The following is a 12,585-nucleotide window of genomic DNA, read 5'->3' as shown; positions in this document are numbered from 1 at the left end:
AACAGGGGTGAATTACATTCAAGGGTAATTGGTGTAATTATTAACAAAGTAGTAAAACCTTGGTTTACACGCAGTCGATAACCTGGTGTATTCATTAAAAAAAGTATTAAAACCTTGTTACAATTCGAATCCCCAATTAGTTGGAATATTTGACTTCGGGAATAAGAATAATTTGACGAAGGCTTTCGCTCTTTGTATTTATGACTGATGGACTATTATGGACAAATCCGTATGGACATATTAAATAATCCAGGACAAAGAACAATTAACCCATGGGCATAAAACTAAAATCAACACGTCAAACATCATGATTACGGAAGTTTAAATAAGCATAATTCTTTTATTTCATATTTAATTTCCTTTATTTTATATTTAATTGCACTTCTAATTATCGCATTTTTATTTATTGTTATTGTATTTAATTGCACTTTTAATTATCGTACTTTTTAATTATCGCAAGTTTATTTTATCGCACTTTTATTATTCAAAATTTCATTATCGTTATTTACTTTACTCTTTAAATTAAGTCTTGTATTTATTTATTATTTTACATTTTGTTTTAACTGCGACTAAAGTTTTAAAATCGACAAACCGGTCATTACACGGTAAAAACCCCCATTTATAATAATAATATTACTTATATATATTTGTATTTTTATAAAAGTAAACTAATATAGCGTTAAGCTTTGTTTAAAGATTTTCCCTGTGGAACGAACCGAACTTACTAAAAACTACACTACTGTACGATTAGGTACACTGCCTATAAGTGTTGTAGCAAGGTTTAAGTATATCCATTCAATAAATAAATAAATATCTTGTGTAAAATTGTATCGTATTTAATAGTATTTCCTTGTAAAATATAAAGCTATTTTATATACACCTCGCACGACATCATCGACCGTGTTTACTTGAAAAATGATTGCTTAACAAATTTTGTTGGAAACTATATATTTTTAACATGTGAATATTATGTGATATATTAATCTCTTAACATGTTTGATATTATGTGATAGATGTCTACTTCTAGAACAAGTCCCATTGACTCACCTAATAATAATGAAGAGTCGAATGTAAATTGGAATGATTCGTGGACTGATTCATAAGTTCCCGAAGAGGAACCGGAAGAAGAGTCGGAACCGGAAGAAGAATCGGAACCGGAAGAAGAAATAGAACCAGTGGGGGAAATAATAAAACGGTTAAGTAGAAGAAAATCCTCAACCAACCGACCAAAGTTAATTATGGTCAATGGTGTTTCCGCCAAGGAAGCAAAGTATTGGGAGGATTATCAATTCTCCGATGAATCGGATTCCGACAAGGATTCCGATGATGTTATAGAAATTACCCCAACACAATTTAATAAGGCAAAAGAGAACAATAAGGGAAAGGGCATAAAAATAGAGAAATTTGATTCCAAACCCGATGAACTTTATATGTATCGTCAACACCCGTATTTCTTAAGTTGTGACAATAACCCGGGAACCTCTAAACCACCAGGTTTTTCTAAACCAATGTGGAAAACGACGGGTCGTATTAGGGGAACATCATATATCCCTAGAAACTTGGCAAAACGAACCAAAACCGAAGAAGAAGAAACGAGCGAGTCGGAATAAGATAGTTGTATTCGTGTTGTGTAATATATGTAATATAGTGTGCTTATGCTTTATAATATATGTAAAAATTGCTTGTATTAATAAGTATTTTTTTTTATGAATCTAACTCTTGTATATTTTACAGTATAAAAACACAAAATGGATAGACAACCCAATATTTTAAGAGACCTACCCGGAGACATGATTGATGAAATCTTGTCTAGAGTCGGTCAGAATTCCTCGGCACAACTATTTAAGACGAGATCAGTTTGTAAGATATTCGAAGAACGTTCCAAGAATGCCTTGATTTATAAAAGGCTTTCGTTCGAAAGATGGGGGATATCACATTGGGAAATCCATAAGTTATGATGTGTTTACTTTGACGCATATATTGCGGGGAACCCAAATGCTATTTTACGCAACGGGTTAAGAAATTATTTTGACTCAATATATCCGAATATAGGACTTCGTGACTTAGAAAAGCGGCTAACATGCAACATAAAGAAGCATGTTATGCTTACGGGTTAGTAATGTTCGCTTCTCACCAAAGTGAGAACAAGAACATCGGGCTACAACTATTAAACAAAACGTTCCCACAAGTGACGGAGTCGGTAATTGGGGTAAGAAATGAGGTTTTTAGATTGTTACGGGATTGTTGGACATTACGTAACCTTCATCCTTTTGACGACGTTACAACACATTGTCTTACTATCGGTCACAACGGTTATGTTCCACAAAACCAAGGATGGGAAGTGGTATTAGTAAAACCAGAATGCATGACTTGTTTCTGGACGTATGAATTACGTGTCTTTATTGCGTTTGCTGAACGCCTTATTTATTAACTAGAATTATCTTCGCAACTACTTTGTATCAAAGTTTTATGTTGTATCAAAGTTTTATGTGCTATATTTCATGCTATATGTAAAAAAAAAGCGGTATTGTAAGTTTGCAAGTTATTGTATAAAGGTTTGAATATGATATTTTTTTTGTGATAAGTTTTTCATATAGAATTGTAGTAGTTGAAATGGTATGTTAGCTACTAAGTATGAACTTAACGGGTAGGTACTACCCTAATTAAAGAGTATAAAACGCTAATATGAAGAAAGAGCTTTTATAAATAAGTTCATATTACGCTACGAAATACTATTGACTACTCTTGATATTCTATATGATTAACTCATTTCATTTGACTATTTTGAAGGAAATGGCACCGACTACTCGACACACCTTGAATATGAGCGAAGAGGAATTTCGTGCCTTTCTAGCTTCAAACATAACCGCAGTACAGGCTGCGCTACATACCAACAATAACCTTGGATATAGCAGTACAGGAAATCGTGTAGGATGCACCTACAAAGAATTCACTGCCTGCAAACCTTTGGAATTTGATGGAACCGAAGGACCGATCGGATTGAAACGGTGGACCGAGAATGTCGAATCGGTGTTCGCCATAAGTAAGTGTACTGAAGAGGACAAAGTGAAGTACGCTACGCATACCTTCACAGGTTCTGCGTTAACATGGTGGAATACCTATCTAGAGCAAGTGGGACAAGATGATGCTTACGCACTACTGTGGTCAGCATTCAAGCACTTGATGAATGAGAAGTACCGTCCCAGAACCGAGGTCAATAAGCCCAAGACAGAACTTAGAGGGTTATGAACCCAATGATTTGATATTACCACGTACGAAAGACGATTCACAAAATTATGCCTATTGTTTCCGGGAGCGTTCGAAGATGAGGAAGAGAAGATCGACGCGTTTGTGAAAGGATTACCGGAAAGAATCCAAGAAGATATAAGTTTACACGAGCCCGCCTCCATACAACAGGCATGTAGAATGGCTCACAAACTAGTGAACCAGATTGAAGAAAGAATTAAAGAACAGACTGCTGAAGAGGCCAATGTGAAGCAAGTCAAAAGAAAGTGGGAGGAAAACAGTGATAAGAATCACCAATACAACAACAACAGCAATTACAACAATCATCGCAACAACTATCCCAACAATCGCAACATCAATCGCAACTACAACAAATGGCCCAACAACAACAACAACAACAACAGCAACTACAACAATCATCTCAACAACAATAATAATCGCAACAACAACAACAATCAGAAGCAGCTATGCCAAAGGTGTAAAAAGTATCACTCGGGGTTCTGCACCAAATTTTGCAACAAGTGTAAAAGAAATGGTCATAGCGCGGCGAAGTGTGAGGTCTACGAACCAGGGGTTAACAGAACGAAAGGAACAAATGGTGTCGGAACGAGTAATGGCGGAGCAAGTAGTGTCGGAGCAAGTTATGTCAATGTAGTTTGTTATAAATGTGGAAAACCGGGCCACATTATTAGAAATTGCCCAAACCAGGAGAACACGAATGGACAAGGCCGCGGAAGAGTTTTCAATATTAATGCGGCAGAGGCACAGGAAGACCCGGAGCTTGTTACGGGTACGTTTCTTATTGACAATAAATCTGCTTACGTTTTATTTGATTCGGGTGCGGATAGAAGCTATATGAGTAGAGATTTTTGTGCTAAATTAAGTTGCCCATTGACGCCTTTGGATAGTAAATTTTTACTCGAATTAGCAAATGGTAAATTAACTTCAGCAGATAATATATGTCGGAATCGAGAAATTAAACTGGTTAGCGAAACATTTAAGATTGACTTGATACCAGTAGAGTTAGGAAGTTTTGATGTGATAATCGGTATGGACTGGTTAAAAGAAGTGAAATCAGAGATCGTTTGTTACAAAAGTGCAATTCGCATTATACGAGAAAAAGGAAAACCCTTAATGGTGTACGAAGAAAAGGGCAACACGAAGCTACATCTTATTAGTAATTTGAAGGCACAAAAACTAATAAGAAAAGGTTGCTATGCTGTACTAGCACACGTCAAGAAAGTACAAACTGAAGAAAAGAGCATCAATGATGTTCCCGTCGCAAAAGAATTTCCCGATGTATTTCTGAAAGAATTACCGGGATTACCCCCACATCGATCCGTTGAATTTCAAATAGATCTTGTACCAGGAGCTGCATCAATAGCTCGTACTCCTTACAGACTCGCACCCAGCGAGATGAAAGAACAGCAAAGCCAATTATAAGAACTTTTAGAGCGTGGTTTCATTCGACCAAGCACATCACCGTGGGGAGCTCCTGTTTTGTTTGTCAAGAAGAAAGATGGTACATTCAGGTTGTGTATCGACTACCGAGAGTTGAACAAACTTACCATCAAGAACCGCTACCCACTACCGAGAATCGACGACTTATTTGATCAACTACAAGGCTCGTCTGTTTATTCAAAGATTGACTTACGTTCCGGGTATCATCAAATACGGGTGAAAGAAGATGATATTCCAAAGACTGCTTTCAGAACACGTTACGGTCATTACGAGTTTATGGTCATGCCGTTTGGTTTAACTAATGCACCAGCTGTGTTCATGGACCTTATGAACCGAGTGTGTGGACCATACCTTGACAAGTTTGTCATTGTTATCATTGATGACATACTTATTTACTCAAAGAATGACCAAGAACACGGTGAACATTTGAGAAAGGTGTTAGAAGTATTGAGGAAGGAAGAATTGTACGCTAAGTTTTCAAAGTGTGCATTTTGGTTGGAAGAAGTTCAATTCCTCGGTCACATAGTGAACAAAGAAGGTATTAAGGTGGATCCGGCAAAGATAGAAACTGTTGAAAAGTGGGAAACCCCAAAAACTCCGAAACACATACGCCAGTTTTTAGGACTAGCTAGTTACTACAGAAGGTTCATCCAAGACTTTTCCAGAATAGCAAAACCCTTGACTGCATTAATGCATAAAGGGAAGAAATTTAAATGGAAGGATGAACAAGAGAAAGCGTTTCAGTTATTGAAGAAAAAGCTAACTACGGCACCTATATTGTCATTGCCTGAAGGGAATGATGATTTTGTGATTTATTGTGACGCATCAAAGCAAGGTCTCGGTTGTGTATTAATGCAACAAACGAAGGTGATTGCTTATGCGTCTAGACAATTGAAGATTCACGAACAAAATTATACGACGCATGATTTGGAATTAGACGCGGTTGTTTTTGCATTAAAGACTTGGAGGCACTACTTATATGGGGTCAAAAGTATTATATATACCGACCACAAAAGTCTTCAACACATATTTAATCAGAAACAACTGAATATGAGGCAGCGTAGGTGGATTGAATTGTTGAATGATTACGACTTTGAGATTCGTTACCACCCGGGGAAGGCAAATGTGGTAGCCGACGCCTTGAGCAGGAAGGACAGATAACCCATTCGTGTAAAATCTATGAATATAATGATTCACAATAACCTTACTACTCAAATAAAGGAGGCACAACAAGGAGTTTTAAAAGAGGGAAATTTAAAGGATGAAATACCCAAAGGATCGGAGAAGCATCTTAATATTCGAGAAGACGGAACCCGGTATAGGGCTGAAAGGATTTGGGTACCAAAATTTGGAGATATGAGAGAAATGGTACTTAGAGAAGCTCATAAAACCAGATACTCAATACATCCTGGAACGGAGAAGATGTACAAGGATCTCAAGAAACATTTTTGGTGGCCGAGTATGAAAGCCGATGTTGCTAAATACGTAGGGGAATGTTTGACGTGTTCTAAGGTCAAAGCGGAGCATCAGAAACCATCAGGTCTACTTCAACAACCCGAAATCCCAGAATGGAAATGGGAAAACATTACCATGGATTTCATCACTAAATTGCCAAGGACTGCAAGTGGTTTTGATACTATTTAGGTAATAGTTGATTGTCTCACCAAATCAGCACACTTCTTGCCAATAAGAGAAGATGACAAGATGGAGAAGTTAGCATGACTGTATTTGAAGGAAGTCGTCTCCAGACATGGAATACCAATCTCTATTATCTCTGATAGGGATGGCAGATTTATTTCAAGATTCTGGCAGACATTACAGCAAGCATTAGGAACTCGTCAAGACATGAGTACTGCACTGATGGGCAGAGCGAAAGGACGATACAAACGCTTGAAGACATGCTACGAGCATGTGTTATTGATTTCGAAAACAGTTGGGATCGACATCTACCGTTAGCAGAATTTTCCTACAAAAATAGCTACCATTCCAGCATTGAGATGGCTCCGTTTGAAGCACTTTATGGTAGAAAGTGCAGGTCTCCGATTTGTTGGAGTGAAGTGGGGGATAGATAGATTACGGGTCAGGAGATAATACAAGAAACTACCGAGAAGATCATCCAAATTCAACAACGGTTGAAAACCGCCCAAAGTCGACAAAAGAGCTACGATGACATTAAAAGAAAAGATATAGAATTTGAAATTGGAGAGATGGTCATGCTTAAAGTTGCACCTTGGAAAGGTGTTGTTCGATTTGGTAAACGAGGAAAATTAAATCCAAGGTATATCGGACCATTCAAGATTATTGATTGTGTCGGACTAGTAGCTTACCGACTTGAGTTACCTCAACAACTCGCGGCTGTACATAACACTTTCCATGTCTTGAATTTGAAGAAATGTTTTGCTAAAGAAGATCTCACTATTCCGTTAGATGAAATCTAAATCAATGAAAAACTTCAATTCATCGAAGAACCCGTCGAAATAATGGATCGTGAGGTTAAAAGACTTAAGCAAAATAAGATACCAATTATTAAGGTTCGATGGAATGCTCGTAGAGGACCCGAGTTCACCTGGGAATGAGAAGATCAGATGAAGAAGAAATACCCGCATTTATTTCCAGAAGATACGTCAACACCTCCAAATGCTTAAAATTTCGGGACGAAATTTATTTAACGGGTAGGTACTGTAGTGACCCGAACTTTTCCATGTTTATAGATATATATTAAATGAAATTGTTATTTACTTGATTAAGTGTTTCCAACATGTTAAGCAATCAAACTTGTTAAGACTTGATTAATTGAAATAGGTTTCATATAGACAATTGACCACCCAAGTTGACCGGTGATTCACGAACGTTAAAACTTGTAAAAACTATATGATGACATATATATGGTTATATATATAGTTAACATGATATTATGATAAGTAAACATATCATTAAGTATATTAACAATGAACTACATATGTAAAAGCAAGACTACTAACTTAATGATTTTGAAACGAGACATATATGTAACTATTATCGTTGTAACGACATTTAATGTATATATATCATATTAAGAGATATTCATACATCATAATATCATGATTATATAATAATTTAAAATCTCATTTGATATTATAAAGATTGGGTTAACAACATTTAACAAGATCGTTAACCTAAAGGTTTCAAAACAACACTTACATGTAACGACTAACGATGACTTAACGACTCAGTTAAAATGTATATACATGTAGTGTTTTAATATGTATTCATACTGTGACAACCCGAAAATTTCCGACCAAATTTAAACCTAACCTTTATATGTTTCTGACACGAGAAGCAGAATTTGTAATGTTGAATCTCAAAAAGTTTGGAACTACATTCATGTAATCAATTACCCTTTGACCGTGTTCGACGATTCATGAACAATTATGTGTATATAGATATGTATATATAATATATAATATTAACTGAAAACATTAAAAAAGTATTAGATATATGATACTTTACATGAACGTATTTGTTTCGATATATTTATCGACAGAATTAAGAGATAATATCAAATGATTGAATTATCAGATACATTATGATATGATTACGGGCCAATGTTATGAGGTCCACTGTGATTTAAGAAATCTATTCTTTTTGACAATATTCGGAAAATGGTAAAGTGATCTATAAGTAAGAACGTGGAGTGTAAATAACTTAGATGTTGGATATCGACAAGTTAAGTAACTCGACATTTTTCATTAAGATGATTTCATACGTTTATTAAACCTTTGGACTTTATCCCATGCTTCACCAACAGACTGTAATTTAAAAACTTGAAACCTATTATGAATATATATAATTCTACTTTTCTAAAATGTTTTATGATATAACGATTTAAATTAATATTAAATATATTTATACGCGTATTATACGTACATAGTTTTATACTTTTACTATACTTTAACTTTACCTTTACTTTACTTTTACTTTACTTTAACTTTAATAATTCACTTTAATACTTCACTTTAATAATTCACTTTAATAATTCATACTTTAATAATTCACTTTAATAATTCATACTTTAATAATTCACTTTAATAATTCATACTTTAATAATTCACTTTAATAATTCATACTTTAATAATTCACTTTAATAATTTATACTTTAATAATTCACTTTAATAATTCAAAAATCAATTATAAATAGAATTCAATAGGTTTCATTATTTCATAGAAACTTGAAAATATATTTCTCTAAACTCTCTCAATCGAATTACATATATATATATATTTACTTGGTATTATTTCAAGATATTATTAGTATACATAAAATACTACGACGGAGTTATATTCAGACGATTTCAAAATAAGTTTTCAAATGGGATAGAGCTAAGGAAATTATGGGTTATAGCTATGGAGGTTATGGGTATTGTTCGAGGGTATTTCTCGTGAGGTCAACCTAACGTTTATCATTTTCGTTGCGTCTACGTACTTTCCTGCAATATTGAATCACAATATTGATACGTGAGCATTCATATCTTATCTTTTATATATTAATAGTGTATCTCTGACTAATGCTCGAGTATATATGATTATGCATGTTTGTATGCTTAGTTTCGTCATTAAATAGTTTATGATAAATCACGAATTTGATACATATGCTACTGAGATAAGGTATATGATATGCATGCCGTTGAAAAGCTAAAGAAAAATTAATAACTTTTCAATTAGAAATCGTGTGGGTTCGATGAACGGATTAAAAGATATGGTCAACTTAATTATTATTAATTTTAATATTATTATTAAAACGATTATTATAATTGTTATCAGTTGATGTTATTACTAAAATTATCTTTATTACTAAAAATTAATATTTTTATTGAAACTATCATTTTATTATTTTTATCATTATTATTATTATCAATATTATTTTATCAAATAAATATGCGTACAAAGATATTTTTACCACACGTAATATAATTACATTAATAATACATACCACTATATTTTTATGATATTAAGTGAATTTTATAAATTTTATTACTTGAGATATATAAACGTATATTTTTATCATATATGAATTTAAATATAAATTTTTATTTATTAATAAATGAATTGTATTATTTAGTATAATAAGATCTGATAAATATATTTAAATATATAAAACGACTATATATAAGTTATATAATAAACATGTATAGATTTTGGAAGTCATTTTGGGTCAAGTTGACTTTTGTTGACTTTTGCATGTCGGCTCGAGCATTAGGATTGTGATACACTACGACTTGACCAAAATTGTTAGACAGATATTGACCAACATATAAATATATATACTTAATATAGGTTCGTGAATCCGAGATAAACCCTGCACTTGTTCAGTGCCGTCATATACATAATTGCTACGAAATACAGTATTGTGAGTTTCATTACTCCCTTTTTATATATATTTTTGGGCTGAGAATACATGCACTGTTTTATAACTGTTTTACGAAATGGACACAAGTACTAAAAACATATTCTACGTTGAGTTGTACCACTTTGCATATTTTTCCCTAATAGCTTGGTAACTACCATTTACATGCGGTATTGTAAACGCGAATCCTGTTGATAGATCTATCGGGCCTGACAACCCCAACCGGACTGGACGACCAGTATTCAACGGTTGCACAGTACTTCATTTCAGTGACTACACTTGGTACAGTGTAGTGAGATTTCATAATAAAGGGAATATGCGACGTTGATTAAATGTTAAGTATGGTTACCAAGTGCTCAACCACTTAGAATATTTTTATTAAAACGTTTATATATATGAAATCTTGTGGTCTATTACTATTACGGAAATGATTGATTATGATAAACTAATGAACTCACCAACCTTTTGGTTGACACTTTAAAGCATGTTTATTCTCAGGTATTAAAGAAATCTTCCGCTGTGCATTAGCTCATTTTAAGGATATTACTTGGAGTCATTCATGACATACTTTGAAAGACGTTGCATTTGAATCGTTGAGTTCATCAAGATTAATATTAAGTCAATTATAGTTGGATGTAATATGAAATGGTATGCATGCCGTCAATTTTAGATGTAAAGAAAGTTTATCTTTTAAAAACGAATGCAATGTTTGTAAAATGTATCATATAGAGGTCAAATACCTCGCGATGTAACCAACTATTGTGAATCGTTTATAATGTATATGAACGGGTCCTTTCAGTTGGTATCAGAGCAGTGGTCTTAGCGAACCAGGTATTGCATTAGTGTGTCTAACTGATAGTTGTTAAGATGCATTAGTGAGTCTGGACTTCGACCGTGTCTGCATGTCAAAAAGTTTGCTTATCAATTCTAGTCGGAAATCATCTACTTATCATCCTTAGGAAATTACCTGCTTATCATCTTAAGTCTAGACGCATTTTCCTGCATTTATTGCATAATAGTGTATAGACGGATTCTTATCTTAGCACATCTATTACTGTGAACTTTGACTGACATCTTTTCAAAAATTCTCCGTAATTTACAGAATTTTGGTATTATATATACATATGCAAATTATGTAATTGAAGAATACCAAATCTAAATTCTACAATCTATTTCATACCAAAAATTCTTTCCCTGATCCTACGAGATGGATCCCTCAATCAGTTCGAATTCCTCAGATTCCGACAGCTATTCCGATATGGATATCTACTTGAGCCCCGAAAGTAGCATCACCGGAATGGATCAACCAATTTCCCATCATATATTTTGGATGAATTGGGGATGGGTCCGTAGTCAACTCAACCATTGGAGACAAGAAGAAGGTGATCCCTTCCATCCACCACATTGCCCTCTTGGCGATGAACCTGAAGCACTTAACGGCGAACCTGTTCGAGACACCATTTTCTCACTCATTGCTAGAGTATCTCGTCATGATTATATACTATCCCATATTGCGAATCTTATTCATCCACTCATTCCAACCGCCAATCATCCCGATGTACTAGCAGAAATTAACGAACTTCGCGCCCGAGTAGTGGCTTTGGAACACATGGTGCAAGGATTACACACACCATCAGCAGCACCAGCAGCATAACCAATACCACCAGTAACATCCACATCGCAAGCCTCAATACCACAAGCTTCAGCAGCATCACCAGCAGTTACCGGCAGTATCATCAGCATCAACAATATCGTCAGCACCACCATCACCGTTAGTACTGTCAGCATCATCAGCACTAGCAGCACCTATAACATCACAAGTTGCGTCAGTTCAAGAATCGCCGTGGATGTCATCATTGATCAACAACGAGTATTTTGTATCAACGAGTAATGAAGTATTAACTCATTCTTCTGAAGAAATTATATATATATATTTTATATATATGAATGCTGAAACTATAAAAATCTTTCGTACTAAGCTATTGAATATGAATTGAAAAAGGGTAGATACTACTCAGTTAAATTCATATTACTAATATGCTATGATGTACATCCTTCGTTAACAACCTAACCATCCTAACTACAATCTTTGATTCAATTAAATGAATTCGGTTTCATAATAAACCAAGTGTATCATTCAATAACATGTTTGATTTTACACTTTCATCTTCAATGTACTCGAAACTTACTGGAAAACAACATTCGTATCTTGTGAAGTTAGCAAGAGTTCTATGAGCATTAGCATAATTCACTAAGGAAATATCTATAAGAATAAATATTGAAGTATTGATTACATTAGCGAAATACTCCGCGAAGATTATGTAATCTCTAATGTTTTAGACATTATTCTTTACTAATCCAAGCCGAAAATCAAATGAGCTTAATATGATATTAACTCATTAAATCTGTATTACATCTGAAGAAAATATACGTACATATATTTTCATAAAGACTGTATTTTTTTTAACGGGTATGTAATACCCGAGAGATATATA

Source organism: Rutidosis leptorrhynchoides, chromosome 1 (assembly GCF_046630445.1).
Source record: "Rutidosis leptorrhynchoides isolate AG116_Rl617_1_P2 chromosome 1, CSIRO_AGI_Rlap_v1, whole genome shotgun sequence".
NCBI classification, from domain to species: Eukaryota; Viridiplantae; Streptophyta; class Magnoliopsida; order Asterales; family Asteraceae; genus Rutidosis; species Rutidosis leptorrhynchoides.
This window is presented reverse-complemented; position numbering follows the sequence as displayed.